The following is a 20,187-nucleotide window of genomic DNA, read 5'->3' as shown; positions in this document are numbered from 1 at the left end:
AGTAGTGAAATATTGTATGAATAATGTCTAAGAGCATCTGCGATGTGGTAATTCCATGAATTACTTTATAATCACTCCTTCTATTGCTGCTACTCTACTACTGCTATTAATTATATTCTTACTAACATTAGCTTTCGTAAGTATGAAACAACGATCATAGATTTTGCTGGAGAAGAAAGAGTAGCGGATATAAAGCAAAGAGATCAGAAGAATATTGAGTGAACAGTTTAGGGCTACTTTGAAAGTAGGAATGACACATTTTAGGGAAAATGAAAATAAGAAGGCTTTATTGAAGATCTGGGGCCTGACTACTTTAGAATCCGCAAGATCCGGTTGGTGAAAGAAAGACGCAACTATTCTAATGATAAAATTATGTAGGAGTGAAGACACAGTGAGAGTTAAGATATTGTCCTAATTGGAGTGGCTCTAGAAAATACAGGCTCATTTTAAAGATTCATTGTGATCATGCATCATATGATAGACAACATATTTTTGGTATTTTAATTGTGATAATGTATGCATAACATAAAGCTTACCACTTTAACCATTTTATTTATTTTTCATTTTAACCATTTTAAATTGTACAATTTAGTGGAATCATATTCACAATGTTGTACAACCATCGCCAGTTTTCATTAGAAACTTTTTAATCATTAAGCAGTTACTCCCTATTCCCCCTCCCCAAAACCTTGGTAACCTCTAATCTATTTCCTGTCTCTATGAATTTGATATTCTAGGTAATTCATATGAGTGGCAGCATAGGATATTTGTCCTTTTGTGTATGATTTACTTCACTTAACCATGATGTCTTCAAACTTCATCCATATTATACCGTGTATACCACATATACCGTGTATATATGGTATATAATATTATATATTATATACCATAATATATAATGGTAATATCCCATTATATATTATGTACACCATTTTTTTTATTCATTCATAGGTTGTTTCTACTTTTTGACTATTGAGAAATATGCGGTAATGAACAGTGGCATCCAAATATATGTTCAAGACCCTGCTTTCAGTTCCTTTGGGTATAAACTTAGGCATAAAATTGCTGGATCATACGGTAATTCTATTTAGCTTTTGAGGAAGAGCTAAACTTTTTTTCATAGTGTTACATCATTTTATATTCCCATCAGCAGTGTATAGGAATACCAATTTCTACACATCCTTGCCAATATTTGTTATTTTTCATTTGTTTTTTTATTTGATAATAGCCACCTTAATAGAGGTGAAGTGGTATCTCATTGGGTTTGATTTGCATTTACCTAATGACTAGTAAAGTTCAGCATCTTTTCATGTGCCTGTTGGCCATCTGTATGTCCTCTTTGGGAAAATGTCTTTTCAGATCCTCTGTCAATTTTTAAAAAATATTTATTTACTTGAGGGAGAGAGAGAGAAAGTGCAGGGGGTGAGGAGCAGAGAGTGTCTTAAGCAGATTCCGCACTGAGCATGAAGCCTGACATGGGGCTTGATCTCACGAACCTGAGACCACAACCAGAGTGGAAACCAAGAGTTGGACGCCCAACCAACTGTGCCACCCTGGTGCCCCGTCCTCTGCCAATTTTTTAAATGGATTGTTTTTGTTTTGTTATTGGGTTGTACAAATTCCTTATATATTTTGAATATTACCCCATCATCAGATACATGATTTGAAAACATAATATTTTTAAAATAGGACACAAAAAGGACTAACCATCCCTGAAAACATTGAGAATATGGACTATTTAAAAATTAAGAAATTCTGTTCATTAAAAGACATTATTAAATTATAAATACTGAGAAGATATTTGCAAAACACAAAGTATCCAGGACACATGATGAACTTTTGTAAATCTATAAGAAGAAAGAAGAATAGAAAAGTGAGCAAGAGACTTAACTAAGCATTTTACAAAGGAAATAAGCTAACATCTAGTAAACAACTTAAAAGTTACCAAGCTCATTATAATATAAAGGAAAGTATAAAATAAAGCCAAAGTGTAAATTAAATCATGCCAGAGGTAAAAATTAGATTAAAAATGACCTGATAATGCTAACTGTGGAAATAATTGTGGCATGTTCATAGTTTGAGATGAATAAATAAACAGTACTTGACACACAATACATGAGAGGGTGAAGGGAACACAAAAGCCATGTAATTCATGTTTCCATTTAGATTAAAAATGGCCAAAATTAATGTATAAAAGCTGCACAAAATTTATAAAACAAAAGTTTTACAGGTATAGGAAGCAATCAGTTGGAAGCTTCCATTCTTGAGAGAAAGAAAACATGTGACAGGAGCCTCACATTTACCTCAGCCTTCTTCTTCAAGGTAATTTTCAAACTGTAGCAAAAGGCTGTCAATCCCAAGCAGGGAGTCCCAGCCTTACTGAGAAGAGAAGGAAGGGAAAGACATGTAGGGAAAGACACTGAAATACAGGCAAATGCATTTAAGGAGCCTCAGGATTCTGTGTAAAAATGTACTTCAGATTACTTGGCTGACTTCTGAGGTGTCCATGTACAAGGTGGGATAATGCAGTTCTGGGAGAAAGAGCACTAAAAATAAAGAGAATTAAAGAAAATATGGGCAAAGTAGCTTAACTTATGGAGAATTTCAACAGATATTTAACATCTACAAAAATTATTCTAACAAACATTCTGTTAAATAGTATGACTAAAATTAAGAATCATTGGATGTAATTAATAACAAACTAACTATAGAGGATAAAGAGTAGTAAACACAATGCTGAACAATAGAAAATGTCTAAACAGAAACACAGAGGGAAAAGATGAGAAATGAGACATTGAAAAAAAGTCTAATATGTGTAATTAGAGGACAGAGATGATGGAGTGATGGGAAAGATCTATATGTCCACCTGGATGGAAGTTTACAGGGGTGTTTAAATGCATAAAATATCATTGAAGTGTACTGCTAAGATCTGTGCACTTTATTAAATGTAATTTATAACCAATTAAAATGAATTACATAGAAAAGCAATTATAGTTAATATTATCATTGAATATGACCCATTGGCTAATGATATAAAGCAGGGGGAAGCTTTTTACTGGAAAATAAAATAATTTCTAAAGTCTTGAGTTTATGAGGCCATTAACAATGATAGCTAATATAAATATTTGGGTCAATCTACCTTTTTATGGGGTACAGTTGGGACATAAATTTTACAGCATCTCATATAAAACCTTACCATCTAGAAGCTGAAAAGGAGATATACAACAGAAAGGTAAATTTTCTAGAGTAAGAAAAGTAGAATAGAACTGTGGGACAGACAAATTAAATATTTACTATGCCCAGTACTCACAAGCAAACTTATTGGCTAATGACATAGAGCATTTTATATGATTAATAAAGCCTACATTTAAATTGCAAAATACTGAAGTTGGTTCATTTGGTGGACAAACTCACTGAACTAAAGAATGAACCTAACCACAGATATTAATACATCTCCTGGTGCTATTCTTTTATTGCCCTTATATATGCATAAATTCTCACGGAGGAACACTAATACTGCTTATGTATGAAAAGGTCATAGGTGAAAGATAAACATGTATGGGTGATGAAATGGCAAGTATTGTAAAATGAAGGTAGACAAATAAAATCTTATGATTTCAACAAAACTGTGACTTGTAGAAAAGACGAAGATCTGTTTAAACATATTATATTTGCACACTTGGGGAAATGTAAAAATCTTGTAATATGGCTCTCTTGGAAGGCAACAATCTGTCCTAATACGAAATTCCAGCATGCCAACAAATTGGGCAATCTGGAAGAAATGGATAAATTCCTAGAAACATATAAACTATTAAAATTGAAACAGGAAGAAATAGAAAACTTGAACAGACCCATAACCAGCAAAGATATTGAATCAGTAATAAAAAATCTCCCAAAAAACAAGAGTCTAGGGCCGGATGGCTTCCCAGGGAAATTCTACCAAACATTGAAAGAAGAGTTAATACCTATTATTCTCAAACTGTTCCAAAAAATAGAAATGGAAGGAAAACTTCCAAACTCATTCTAGGATGCCAGCATTACCTTGATTCCAAAACTACACAGAGACCCCATTAAAAAGGAGAATTACAGACCAATATCCCTGATGAACACGGATGCAAAAATTCTCAGCAAGATACTATCAAATTGAATCCAACAGTACATTAAAAGAATTATTCACCACAATCAACTGGACTTATTCCTGGGCTGCAGGGGTGATTCAATATCTGCAAATCAGTCAATGTGATACACCACATTAATAAAAGAAAGTGTAAGAACCATATGTTCCTCTCCATAGATGCAGAAAAAGCATTTGACAAAATGCAGCATCCTTTCTTGATAAAAAAAACCCTCAAGAAAATAGGGATAGAAGGAACATACCTCAACTTCATAAAGGCTGTATATGAAAGACCCACAGTGAGTATCATCTTCAATGGGGAAAAGTTGAGAGCTTTTCTCCTAAGGTCAGGAACATGATAGGGACATACACTCTCACCACTGTTGTTCAACATAGTACTAGAAGTCCTAGCTCAGCAATCAGACAACAAAAAGAAATAATAGGCATCTAAATCAGCCAAGAAGTCAAACTTTCATTCTTCACAGATGACATGATACTCTATGTTGAAAACCTGAAAGATTCCACCAAAAAATTGTTAGAACTGATAGATGAATTCAGTAAAGTCACAGGATATAAAATCAACATACAGAAATCTATTGCATTTCTATACACCAATAATGAAGCAAGAGAAAGAGAAATCAAGGCATCAATCCCATTAACAATTGCACCAAAAACCGTAAGATTCCTAGGAATAAACTTAACAAAAGAGGTAAAAGATCTTTACTCTGAAAACTATAGAACACTTATGAAAGAAATTGAAGAAGGCACAAAGAAATGGAAAGACATTCCATACACATGGACTGGAAGAGCAAATATTGTTAAAATGACTGTACTACTCAAAGCAATCTATACATGCAATGAAATCCCTATCAAAAGAGCACCAGCATTTTTCACAGAGCTAAAACAAACAATTCTAAAATTTGTATGGAACCAGCCAAAATCATGCTGAAAAGGAAAAGCAAAGTGGGAGGCATCATAATTTGGACTTCGAGCTGTATTACAAAGCTGTAATCATCAAGACAGTATGGTACTGGCAAAAAAACAGACACATAGATCAATGGAACAGAATAGAGAATCCAAAGATGAACCTACAAATATATATGGTCAACTAATCTTTGACAAAGCAGGAAAGAATATCTAATAGAAAAAAGACAGTCGCTTCAGCAAATGGTGTCGGGAAAACTGGACAGTGATTTGCAGAAGAATGAAACTGGACCACTTTCTTACACCATATACAAAAATAAATTCAAAATAGGTGAAAGACCTAAGTGTGAGATAGGAAACCCTCAAATTCCTAGAGGAGACCATAGGCAGCAAACCTCTTTGACATTGGCCATAGCAACTTCTTACTAGACACATCTCCAGAGGCAAGATAAACAAAGGCAAAAATGAACTATTGGGACTTCATCAAGATAAAAAGATTTTGCACAGCAAAAAGAAAACAGTCAACAAAACCAAAAGACCACTGACAGAATGGGAGAAGATATTTGCAAATGACATATCAGATAAAGGGCTAGTATCCAAAATCTATAAAGAACTTATCAAACTCAACACCCAAAGAACAAATAATCTAATCAAGAAATGGGCAGAAGACATGAACAGACATTTCTGCAAAGAAGACATGTATCTATATATAGTGGAATGTTATTCAGCCATAAAAAAAGAATGAAATCTGGCCACTTGTCAATGATGTGTATGGAACTGGAGAGTATTATACTAAGTGAAATAAATCAGTCAGAGAAAAACAAATACCGTACGATTTCAATCATATGTGGAATTTAAGAAATGAAACAGATGAAAATAGGGGAAGAGAAGAAAAAAATAGAAACAGAGAGAGAGGCATATTAACTATAGAGAACAATCTGAGGGTTTCTGGAGGAGAGGAGGGTGGGGGCATGTGCTAAATAGGTGATGGGCATTAGGAGTGCACTTACTGGGATGAGCACTGGATGTTATATGTAAGTGAGGAATCACTAAATTCTACTCTTGAAACCAGGACTATGGTATATGTTAACTAACTTGAATTTAAATAAAAACTTAGGGAAAAAAATCCAGCACAATGCAGTGACAATAAATAAATAAATAAATAAAGCCATGAATACATTAAGAATCTGAGGGATGAGGATATAGACAGAGAGCAGTCAGAAAAAACTTCAAAGGGGTGACAATATTCAATTTGAATATAGGAGGTTAGAGGTAGAGGCTGGTATGTAAGTAGAAAGGTAGATCTAGTTTGAAGGACAATGGTGACCATTAGTTTATGACATAGCTTGGATTATACATATAGTACCAAATTTATTATCTAGAAACTATGGCAATGAAAAATTGAGATATTCATTATGAGAGATTTAGTAGTACTTAACATATATTACTGGAAGTATTCATTTATTGCCCTCAATGTCTCAGAATATGGAACACTAACTTGTTTTATATTTTGTTTTATTTTTTGTGTATAAATCTCGAATGTTCTTTCTGTATTAGATATAAGTATTTGTGATTTTATGCATGTGCATTTGGCTGGCTCTGTCTCAAACCAAATTACTTGATAGGAATATTGGCACTTTTTTTTCAATAATGTTAAATTTTCCCTTACAGCTAAGCAATTTTAGAGTTGGTTTTGTGTTTGTTTGCTCAGATAGGCAGAACAAATACACTAATCAGTTTTGAATGTGAATTGTGAATGGTGTTCGGCTAAACTGGAGGTTTTTTCATGGTATTATTTCTAAAGATAATCAGTTGGCTTCAAATGAATGGCTATTTGTTAACTCAATCACTTATGTAGGAAGTATAAAAGATGGAAAAGTGGGGGGCCACTGGAAAGTACTCCACATAAAGCAGAGGAAAGCTTTTTACTGGAAAATAAAATAATTTCAAAAAATCTTGAGTTTATGAGACCACTCATTTCACCATTAGGAAACCACTTATCCCTAAACTAGTACTTTAACCTTGGAGGAAAGAAGGGAAATCAAAACAAAACAAACATGGATTTGTTGAACTCTTACTATGTGCCAGGAATTGGGATTGTAATATAGTTCAAAATCGTAAAACATTTCATTCAGTTCTATCTCGTTGAGAAAGGGGGGTTATCGTTCCTATTTTATACATGAGAATAAAGAACTTCAATAGAAGTAAAACTGCTTGGACAACTAATATGGTTTGAATGTCTATGTGACCAGGTGTCAGAATTCATCTGGGAGAAGCCTACCATTACATAATCTAGTAGCTTTTCTGATTCCTGCCCAGAGGAATCTATTCTAGAGACAAGGAGGGTCTAAAACTTATACATATTTTCTGCCATTCCCCATCCTGCAGATACTTTCAAAACCCCTAAAATAATTGGAAGAATAACTGAAACACAACGTATCTCTGCATCATCTTTATATTTTAATAATTCACACATGCCTGGATATTTCCAATTGATTTATCTTCTATTTCACTAATTTCTCTCCTCTTCTTGTGAATATGTATGCCGAATATGATATCTAATTAGTCTATTGAATTGTTATTTTCAGTTCTAGAATATTCTATTGACTCATATTTTATTGAATCTGGTTTCTTCTGTAATTATCCATGTTTACCCCTGTTTTTCTGAATATACATATTATAATATCCCTCTCTAAAATTCCATACATGAATCCCCTTTGGATTTATTTCTTTTGCCAGATTTTCTTGTTGGATTATTTTTTAGCAGGCCATTTTAAATTGAACACAGAATATTGAGTACAAAATTTGGTTAAGTTTCTAGAAGATATTGTCTTCCTCTATGGAAGATTATTTTTTCTTCTGCCATGCAGAAAGAACATAGGTATGTCATTTCTTCCTATGAAAGTTTGGTTTTATACTTTTCAATGGTTGTCATATTTAATCTGGATCCTTTTTTCTTAATTCTTTCTTTGTTACATTTCATCTTAATCCAATACGTCTAAGATATGGCCCTTCCTGGATTTCAGCTGACAAATTGGGGTATTAATCAATGCCTCTACCTTGGGTGAGCTCTGAACTCAACTCCTTCCACTGGCATCCCATAGTAGCTAAAATTTCTGCTCAGCACTTTAGTCCTTCAGTGTCACTTTCTATGAGAGTTTTTGTTTTTACCAGTTTGGTTATGCACGTTTGCATTCTAGGGATCAGTAAAAACCTTGAGGGAGAATTTGAACACAGAGTTTGGGGCTCATGTTGCTGAGTTCCCTCTTCCCTGTGATATGACCCTTTAAGTCACAGACTAGCAGCCCTGAACTCCTGTCTTTCCTCTTAATTAAGTAAGACTACAGTTTTCTGCTGTAACTCTGCTTTCCAGAACTATCAGCAATAATTACCTTAGGGGGGAAAAAAACTAGGTTGAATGTGGAGCTAATCTTCCCTTCCCTTAGGGATTGCAACCTGTCCCATTTTGCCTCTGCTGGTTTCTCTCCACTGTTTTCAAATACTTGGGTGTGTGTGTGTGTGTGTGTGTGTGTGTGTGTGTGTATAATATATATAGTCCTTTCTATAAAAAGTTAGACCAATGCAAACTACTCGGCCCTGGCTGACTATTATATATATTTCAATTATTAGAAAACGTGTAAGACTGTTGAATCACAGACCTGCACCTCTGAAACAAATAATACATTATATGTTAAAAAAAAAAAAAAAAAGAAGAAGAAGAAGAAGAAGATAGCAGGAGGGGAAGAATGTAGGGGGGGAAATCGGAGGGGGAGACGAACCATGAGAGACTATGGACTTTGAGAAACAAACTGAGGGTTCTAGAGAGGAGGAAGGTAGGGGGATGGGTTAGCCTGGTGATGGGTATTAAAGAGGGCACGTTCTGCATGGAGCACTGGGTGTTATACGCAAACAATGAATCATGGAACACTACATCAAAAACTAATGATGTAATGTATGGTGATTAACATAACATAATAATAAAAAAAAGATTCAATTACTAGAAAAATGATTAAAAACAGAAAGAATGAACAGGAATAATAGCATTTAAGAAAAAATATATTAATTTTGGAGGTGAACATATTCTGTTTGTGGAGACTAAATTAGAAGTTGAGAGATGTATGTCATTCCTGTTTTAGTTAAATCAATTTTGGTCTGGTCCTTATGACATTGGTGTTCTATACTCAGAAGAGAACTGACTGTGTGTCAAAAAATCATCCTCATTTCCTTCTTAATTCTCGTTAGATCTGGGGCAAGTCATTAATCATTGGTTTTCTAATCTATTAAGTATTCATACTTTACAGTTTTGTTTTGAAAAAATGTGCATTGATTTATTCAATAATGCTACCTATTATGTGCCAGGCTTCTTTCTAATTGTGAAGGATAGAGAAGATAGCAAAGAGATAAAGCCCTTAATTTCATAAAGCTCAAAAGTTTTTGAAAAGGAGACAGAGCATAAATAAGTTAAATGCATAAATATGAGCACTTTGTACATATACATAAAGCTCAAAAGTTTTTGAAAAGGAGACAGAGCATAAATAAGTTAAATGCATAAATATGAGCACTTTTAAATAAGATAATTTGATAGAAAATGACAGGTCAAGGTGGAAGGGAGAGTAACATTAGATAAGCAAGCCTTACCTAAGCTTGGAATTTGAATTAAGACAAAAAACATGCAAAAACTGAAGACATTTCAGGGAGAGAGAATACCAATGACAAAGGTTTTGACAAAAACTTTCTCTTGAGAGAAAAAAAAAAAGGGAAAGCGCCCCAAAAATAAAAAAATAGGGAAAAAAGGGGAAGAATAAAAAAAAAAAAAAAAAAAGAGTGGCGCCTGGGTGGCTCAGTCAGTTAAGCGTCTGCCTTCAGCTCAGGTCATGATCCCAGGGTCCTGGAATCCCCACATCAGCTCCCTGCTGAGCAGGGAGCCTGCTTCTCTCTCTCTCTCTCCCTCTGCCTACTTGTTCTCTCTTTCTGTCAAATAAATAAATAAAATCTTAAAAAAAAAAAAGAAAGAGGCAAAGTGAGATCTAGTAAGATATTGCAGACCATTTGAGGGTTTCTTGTTTGTTTTTTATATAAAGTATAATGGAACCCTTAGTGCAGTTACAGACAGGTGAATGTCATTATGTGATTTATGTAAAGATAAATTATATAAAAATCACCTTTACTGCTGCTGTGTGAGAGAGATGGAGCTGGTAATGTGGACCAGAATGAGTAGGAGAACCATTAGGAAAATCTAATAGTTTTTGTGAGATTTGATGCTGGCTTAAATTAGATTGAAGAGATTAGAGATGGAAAAATACAGATAATCCGGGATACGTTTTGGATTTAGAACTCACCTTTGTGGTGGAAGTAAATATAAGGGGTAGGGATAAAAAGGGAAAACAAGAAGAATTTTTAGTTTTTATTCATAAAATTATATTTAACACCACAAAACCACACTCAAAAATACAACAATTTAATAACATTTCTAAGGAGTCGTAGAAGTTACATTGGAAAAAATCTTTACACTTGTGTCATTGAACTGTAGAGATAAACTAATGCTATTTTTTATTTAGTTTTAGTTTATTTAGTTTTATTTATTTAGACTTCAAAATTACTCTCATTAAACTACACTAATATAAAAATATGCAAGCACTTCCACATAAGTGGTTAACTGTTGGTCAATACAGCCAAACAAAACTGATGCAAACTTATAACTTAAAATGGAAAGCATGAAATTTAAATTAGGTATCAATCAAGTACAATTAATCATAAAGTGCAGTTTTCAACAGCCTTCCGAGTTTGGATTTCATTGATGATAACTGCATCTGTTGAAAAGATCTACATCTTTGAAAAAAATAAAATATTTCTAATATCATGTTATAAAATGTGAATTACATAGTGTTCCAACAATTAAAAAATTTCTTCTTGATTTAAGGTATTTGAACAATTTTGAGAAATTCAAGTCTTGAAAAGTTCAGAACCAATTAAGTAAACTTGATCTATTTTTAAACAAATCTGTATAATGGAAAAAACTAAGTTAATAGGTTCAAAATCATACTAATACTAAACATAGGAGTTTCTCATGAATTTCCTTTCCTCCCTAGGTTTTATATACTCTTTTGATTCTAAATGATCTTTTCCCCTCTAGTTCTCTCATACTCCTTTGATTCTAAATTAATACAAGAATGTCACAGAACCTCCTGAGTCATTTGGATATACAATGCTGGAAATGTGTTCTGCATAATCTTTTTTTTTTAATGCAGAACTCATTAGTCACAGGACACACAGACTCGCAGAAATGCTTGCTTCCAGCCTGAGAACCAAGTAGGTTAAAGGGAGAAAGCAGGCTACCAGTAGAAGTGCCCTAGATATCTAGAAATTATGGCTAGGATCCAAATGGCAAGATACCACTTACAGTCCATGGAATATTGGAATACTGGTCAAATCAGCAAAACCAAGACTCAGAGACAGGAACAAACATAGGGATCCAGTTCCCACAGCTAAAACATGGAGAAAGCAACTTGGGATCTAGAAGAAAGCCCAGTTATAATAATCAGAAACACAATCAGGGCCAAATAGAGATAAGGGGTTGTGTAAGCTGTGCTTAATTAGCCCTTAGTGTAGGGTTAGGCCAGCGACAAGCTTATGACTTGTAGATGAGAATTAACCCATCCCAATTATGAAGGGAGAAAAGGATTCCAGATAGATTCTTCCATGTTGTCTTTCAAGGAGTAAATGAAACTCAGAAATAATGCCTAAGAACACATGTTCACAAATATATAAATATTAAAATCGTCAGCAAAAAATTTTTTAAAATGTTTCCTAAGTAATTAAAGAATTTTTCAATGTTTGTAACCTGTGAATGTTAGACAATTTTGTTTCCAGTAATATGCCTGGCTAGATATCCTAAGACCTCTCTTTGAAAAATAACATAAAATTCTGGCTAAAACATTTTATGCAATTTTGTCAAACACATAGAAGAGCTAGCTTGAGAATAAGTGAATGCTGGAACACAAGGAGGAATGGACAGTGGTGAACACAGAGGTCAGCAGCCTACTAAAGTTACTGTTGCTTTGATGGTGGTTGCAAAACTTGTGAAACTTGAGCTTTGAGCTTTAGTTTGCAGAACAAAACGCCCAGACACTATGCTACTAGGGGAGTCATATAGGAAGGTGTCTTCCTTAAAGTTGGGGCTACAAATGCCTACAACCTCAATGTGAGGTCCAAACAGGAGTAAACCCATTCTGAATCCTTACCCTGCAGACAATATCTTCAAAGTACTAAGGAGGTCAAATGCCAAGCTGGAATCCTGCACTCAGTGAAAATATATTTCAAAAACAAGTATGAAATAAAGACAATATTAGGTTAAAAATTTGGAGATTAAAATTGGCAGACCTTATTAGAGAAATTCTACAGGATGTACTTTAGGCAGAAGGAACGTGTTCCAAGCAGAAAGGTCTGAGATAGAAATGAGAAGGAATAGCTAAAAATGGGGTAAGTACTTTAACATATCTAAATGCATATTAACTATATACACAAAATTAACAATTGTTTCATTGTACATGGACATGAATTATTTTATTTGAAAAGTAAAATTAATAAATAAAACAAAAAAAGAAGAATCAAGTGAAGACCAATGCCAAGAGTGGACTATGAAACAAGGATTAATTATGATTAATCAGTTCTCTGCTCCAGAGTGAAAATAATGAAAATCAACATACTTTATGTTAAAAAAATCCATTTTAAAAGGATTATGTATTTTATATATATTATTTACAATAGTATATAAATGTGATATGCTTAGTAATAAATTCAATAATTTACTGAATTTTTATAATTTTATAATTCAATAATTATAGAACAAATTATTATTTTATCATGCATAAATAAGGAATCAAGAAGGAACACATAAATAGATATACAATGTTCAAGACTGGAAGAATAACAAAGAGGATAACTTCCACCCAATCATAATCATGTACAGTGATTCTGTGGACATTGACAAAAAAGATCTAAAATTCTTCTTGAATAAAAACAAGATATCACTAACTCTAACAGATATCAAGAATATCTATCAATGCATAGAGGTAAACAGGACATTAGGATAGAATAAAAAACCCAAAATAGACCCAGTTGCAATATGAACATTTATTTGTACAGATCACTGAGTAAAGGATTAATTCCTCAATGAATGATGCTGAAACAACTGGACATTTATTTGTTTTTTTTTTCTTTAAAGATTTTATTTATTTATTTGACAGAGAGAGATAGAGAGAGCAGGAACACAAGCAGGGGGAGTGGGAGAGGGAGAAGCAGGCTTCAAGCAGGGAGCCTGATGTGGGGCTCAGTCACAGGACCCTGGGATCATGACCTGAGCCGAAGGCAGACGTTTAATGACTGAGCCATCCAGGGACCCCACAACTGGGCATTTGTAAGAAAAAAAAATTGTACTGGACACCCATTCCATTACTAGACATAGGAACAGTCTCAGATGAAATAAAAATAATAATGGAAAATGTTTATGCATTCAAGTTATTGATATATTTTAAAAGACACTTGCACTAACAATAAAGGAAAATTTTGATAAATTTGAAGATATTAAGATGAGAACGTCTGCTCATCAAATAGCAGCATTACAACTGTAAAAACAAATCAACAATTAGAGAAGATTTTGGCTTCAAAACTGCTTAATATAGGACTGGTATGTATGATATATGAAAACTCTTATAAAGTCATAATGAAAAATATAAATTGTGGGTGCCTGGGTGGCTCAGTTGGTTAAGCGTCTGCCTTCACCTCAGGTCATGATCCCACAGTCCTGGGACGGAGCCTGGCATCTGGCTCCCTGCTCAGTGGGGAGTCTGCTTCTCCCTCTGCCCCTCCCCCCCCAATCGTGCTCTCTCTCTCTCTCAAAAATAAATCAATAAAATCTTAAAAAAAAGAAAACTATAAATTCATGTTTATAAAAATAGGGGCACCTGGGCGGCTCAGTCAGTTAAATGTCCAACTTGATCTCAGCTCAAGCCTTGATCTCAGGGTCATGTGTTCAAGCCCCAAGTTGGACTCTGCACTGAGCATGGAGTCTACTTAAAAAAAAAAAAAAAATTAATTAATTAATTAAATAAAATATAAAATAAAATAAAAGAGTATATAACAATGTAAATGGATGAACTATAGCTGCATATGTCAACATGGATGAATCACAAACAGAATAGTGAAAAAACAGGTCACAAAATAATTCATACAGCATTCTTTTAATTGTCTAACATTTAAAGAGTCACAATGAAATTATATTGTGTAAGGTTGAACCCTTGGATTGTAAAACTCTAAAGTAAAGCAATGGTATAATTATCACAAAAATGGGGATATTGGCTAACTCAGGGGCAGAAGAAAATGTTCTGAGTTGCACTATGCAACTTGGCAGGTTCTTCTTACACCAATAGGGGTATATATTAACAAGTAACTAAGATATATTTGACTATAGTATAAAGAATGCTAAACCTATTTACATATTAAATGCTATGCTATATTAACTTGGGTTACTGTTTTCAATTGTGCAGATGGGCACAATATTTCTTTCCAATATTTATACTGGTCTTGGCCATGACTTGTTTGGCCAAAGGAATATGGAAAGAAGTAACAGTATATTAGTTCTGAGCTGAAGTCACAAGAGGTATTGTGTCTTTCTGTGCAACTATTCTGTGGTCCTGTGGGTCTGCCAATGATGAGAGTGTGTTTCAGATTTTTGTTGATTCAAGGGGAATGTGGAATGGTAAAGCAGAACTAAACCAGATCCACAGTCTGGATCCAAGGCAAGTCCAATAGATCATGAGTGAGAAATAAGTACCTACTGTAAAAGCCACAGAGTGTGGGTGATTTGTTTCAAAACGTCATTGCAGGAATCGTTAAAACATATTGGAACATTCAGATGGAAATAATTCTGCATTAAAGGAAACTGTTAAGCAAAGCATGACAGAGATGACATTTCACCTGGACCTTGAAAGATGAGTTGACTTTGAACTGAAATGCCTAGCTTCTTATCTTATACTTATCAATTCAATCAATGTAATGGAGTATGAAAACGTATTGACTGGTAACTTAAATAATGTTTACCAACGTAGGTAATGAAATTGAAGAAGAGCTTTGGGAAAAGCATTTTCAAAACAATTATCAGTGTGGTGATGGGTGATACAATAAAGTTTACTGTGTGTTTTTAAAAGATAAAAACTTCACTTTGCAAAATAGTTATTACAAATGATGTAGTAGCTCCCTATATCAGTTTGTAATCTCTGTTGTTAATCTCTGGAATATTATGATCTTATATATTTTTATGTCAGACTGCCTGGATAACCTCCTTCCCCTCACTGTCTCCAACTAGGTTATATCCCTCTGTAACACATTCTCAAAGCCCTCTTCACTCCTCCTTTACATTGGCAACCACTGTAATGACAAAATAATTTTTATAAGTATTTGTTAAGTGTTTTTCTCTCCTTCTCTAATGAGTCCTAAATGGGGCCAGAGACTCTGTCTGTTTTGATCCCTATCATAGAATGCCTGGGACATGAATGGCACTCAATAAATATTTACTAAAGAAGCACATCAATAAGGGCTCCTGGGTGGCTCAGTCATTAAGCGTTTGCATTCAGTCAGCTCAGGTCGTGATCCCAGAGTCCTGGGATCAGGCCCCGCATCGGGCTCCCTGCTCAGCAGGAAGCCTGCTTCTCCCTCTCCCACTCCCCCTGCTTGTGTTCCTGCTCTCGCTATCTCTCTCTGTCAAATAAATAAATAAAATTGTAAAAAAAAAAGAAGCACATCAATAAATGAAAAGACATGAGCTTTGATGTCAGATGAAGCTAGATATGAAAACCAATTATATCTTTCGCTAAATTTGGATCTTAGATAATTTATTCATATTTTCAATATTCTCAATTTTGTCATATGCAAATTGTATAGCAAGGATTGGAGAAATAGATGTAAATGGTAGTTCTCATTATTATTTAAATGCTTTATAGTACATGTAGGAGTTTAGGTAAGAGATGTTCATATACAGTTTTTTCCCCCAATTCAATTTACTGTAGAAGCTCATAGGAAAAAATTCCTTGTACAGGAATAAGGACATTTGAATGAACGGTATGTCTTTCCTGGGTCTTCCACAGCATAAATAATTGGTTTCTGCATTGCAAGTGTAGATCTAACAGCAGATTTCTATAATTGGCCTATGTATTCATTGTCTGTATTACCTAAACATCACCTTTCTGAGGTTATTTATTTTGCTTCCTTGAAGCATTAACAAAGAACAGAAATGGAAGCAAATGAGTTCAGAAATACTTTTCTTTCAAATGATTGAATTCACCTTCAGAAATATGATTTTGTATTTCATTCTATAATTACAACATGTAAAGTTTGTCCTGAGAATTAAACATTTGGCTGCATCTCCCCATCTATTTCCTGGAAAGTGAGTTTTCCTAGATTTTCACCTCTGCCCTCTCATGATCACCCTTCATTATAAAATAGTTTTCTCATCGTCTTCAAGCTGCTTGGCAATTTAGGAATCAGTAATGAGAAGGCTGGAATTTATTTGTTAAATTGTTTGCTTGAATTATGCAGAAGTGCCTTGCTGTGCTTTAATTTAAATTAATAGCATTTCTTCTAATTCTATTACACAAATAAAATGCTAATAATTTAGCCCTCGTCTGCCCCCCACTTGTTTTCCAAATATGAGATTATATATTTCAGGTGAAAAAGGATAGAAATTTACATGTTTTCTTTAGCTAAGTAATATTATGCATCTTGGAAATAATTGCTATTCTTCCTTGATATCTTCAGGCTACTTCACATGCAAGAAATCTCTAAACAGGGGGCGCCTGGGTGGCTCAGTCAGTTGAGCGACTGCCTTCGGCTCAGGTCATGATCCCAGGGTCCTGGGATCGAGTCCCACATCGGGCTCCCTGCTCTGCGGGGAGCCTGCTTCTCCCTCTCCCACTCCCCCTGCTTGTGTTCCCTCTCTCGCTGTGTCTCTCTCTGTCAAATAAATAAATAAAATCTTAAAAAAAAATAAAAAATAAAAAATAAAGAAATCTCTAAACAGTGTTTTCCTGTTCACGGAGAATGCAACTAGGGAGTTATGCTAGTGTGATCTTAAAATAGCTATGCTTTCACTCCTACAAGTGAATGTAATTCGAAGACAGTTTTATCCCCCTAAAAGAGAATTACATTCATTTATATATTTATTTATTTGTGACTTATAAAACATACTCGTGTTAGTTTACAGTTCTGCCGGTTCTGACAAATACACATAGAGGTATGTTACCACCACTACAAACAAGATATAGAATTACCCTACTACCAAAATAATTCCCTCATGCTGTCTTTTCTATTCAACAGTTTACTCTACAACCTTTGAAGAACACTGATATATTCTTCTTAATTCAAAGAAGAAACTTTTTTTTAAAGATTTTATTTATTTATTTGACAGAGAGAGAGAGACAGCGAGAGAGGGAACACAAGCAGCAGGAGTGGGAGAGAGAGAAGCAGGCTTCTCACTGAGCAGGGAGCCCATTGCGGGGCTCAATCCCAGGATCCTGGGATCATGACCCGAGCCGAAGGCAGACGCTTAACGACTGAGCCACGCAGGCGCCCCTTATGTAGCTAATTTTTAAAGACTATTTTTTAAAAGAAGTTTAAGATTCACAAAAAAAATTGAGAGAATGGTACAAAGATTTCCCATAAAGTTCCTGCTCCTACACATGCATAGCTTCCCACATTACCAAAATCCCCCATGAGAGTGATACATTTGTTACAATTGATGACCCCCCACAATGACACATCATAATCACCCAAAGTCCATAGTTTACATTACTGTTCACACTAGGTGCTACATATTCTATAAGATGTTCTATATTTACCGGCTCTGACACAGAAGACCAAAGAGTATAGAGAAATCAATTCTTAACATGGACATTTAAGATGCTGAATTTAAGGCATTATGTCTCAAAGAATAGAAAAAGCAAGATCAGTTCATGCTCAGACAAGTGAAAATTTTACATAATCAGAGGAAGGAAATGAAATATGGAAATAAAGCAAGAAATTATATTCTTAGGAAAGATTCTCCCTGTTACCAGTCACCCTATGATGATAGGGCCAAATTCCAGAAGAGAGAATGAAAATCTTGACCAGCTTGGTGTGGTAGGCTAATTAAGGTCCTTCCCAAAGACACTCACATTATAATCCCTGGACCATGTGAATATACTATTTTACATTGTAAAAGAGGCTTTTTGATGTGATTAAGGATCTTAAAATGGGGATATTATCTTGGGTTATCTGGATGAGCCAAATGTAATCTGAAGACTCCAGACTCCTCACAATGGGGAGGCAAGAAGATCAGTCAGAAGTAGATGTGACAATGGAAATAAGGGTTGGAGTGATTTGAGAAACAGCCATGAACCAAGGAATGCAGGTGATCTCTTGAAGTGGAAAAAAGACAACATAATGGATTCTCCTCTGAGCCTCCAGAAAGAACTCAGCCCTGTTGCCATCTTGGTTTTAGTTTTCTGACCACCAAAATGGTAAGAGAATAAATTTGTGTTGTTTTAAGCCACCAAATTTGTCATATGTTGTTACATCAGCAATAGGAGCTAATTCATTTGGCAAAGACAAGCTGTACCCTGATTCCAAGTAGAACCTGTTGAGGAGACAAGAGCTTAGAGATTCCACAATAAATGGATGTGGGTGGGAAAAGTAGAGTAGAAAACTGTAATTACAGAAAAACAATGTTTTGAGATTGTTTCTGCTAGCTGGCTGAATGGATGCTAATAAGAGAAAAGAAATTTAATTATAGACAAAGAAATGATACATTATTTAAACAGCATTTTCATTCCTACTAAGCAGACTTAGTTTTTGGATTGGTTAAGTTTGAATTTGGAGAAAACAGATTCTTTATCTCATTGTCAGCTTTCTTTCAGACATTAAAAATAAAAATGTTGAAATATTTAAACTGAAACAGGTTTTTCTAACAGTGAAACTTTCATCTCTCATCAGTAGACTCAGGTAATTTAGTGCGTTTTGGTAAATAAGACACTTAGAGTTTGTCATTCAATTTCCAATTAAGAGTAAAATCCCCATGAGTTCCCTGAATGTCTTGTTAAGATTAAATCTTCAGTGGCTGTATTTGCTCATTACTGTGTTATAGAAAGCATAAGATTGTTTGCCATAGCAAAGTGGTAATTTCTAAACTGATATAAAGAAAACAAACAGCTATAAATAACAATCCTTCTTGACTCAGCACCAGAAACCAGTCAAAATACATAAACATTAAGTAATTAATAGTCATTTTGATTTAACTTTTATAAAATCCATATAAGGTAATATATGAAATATTAATTTGTGAATGTCTTAATGCCATTTTTATTCCCATCACTGAAAAGATATGATACCCAAATCATCCAACTTATACTTACCAGTGTTATTTATATTTTAAACTTTAATTTCAATTTTCTGTATAAAATGTTTTAGTTCCTATCAAATAAATGTGAGGCAAATATATGAGTGTAGATTATCTAGAAAAGCAGAAATGGGTAGAGGAGGTTTTTAGCACCTCCAAAACAATAATGCTCTATAATTTGTTAATGATACTAATATTTGTTAATTTATCCCACCCCCCCCAGCAAACCTACAGTCTATATGCTGCAAAAAAAGGGATACTTTAAAAGCAAAATCATAAATCCTCCAATCATTTTCCAATTAATAAGATTCTAAATTACTTGCTCTTTGCCTGAAAACCACCTCATCTGGTAGTACTTAACTAGTTTTCTAAACTTTAGCCACAATCAACTTCTATCTACTAATTTTTAACTCATGGTGACATTTGTCAACTTCCCTATGTTGAGAGTATTAAACTCTTTTGTTTTACACCAACTTTTTAATATGTTATTTAAAATATTAATTACTTAATTTTGGATAACATGGATAGCAATAAATATACTGTATAATGGGAGAAGAGTTTTGAAGTATTTCAAATATGCAGTCGCAATTATGTGTTTTATTTTGCTTAAAACACTATAAAATAACATTCCACCTATATCTTAGAGTTTGGTAGTATTCTTTCTCTGAGGGTACTATTATCTTAACATAGTCAGATTCCTATGGAAAGGCATAATTTAAAAAAT

The sequence above is a fragment of the Mirounga leonina genome, unplaced genomic scaffold (assembly GCF_011800145.1).
Source record: "Mirounga leonina isolate KUSES-001 unplaced genomic scaffold, KU_Mleo_1.0 Mir_165, whole genome shotgun sequence".
Taxonomy (NCBI): Eukaryota; Metazoa; Chordata; class Mammalia; order Carnivora; family Phocidae; genus Mirounga; species Mirounga leonina.
This window is presented reverse-complemented; position numbering follows the sequence as displayed.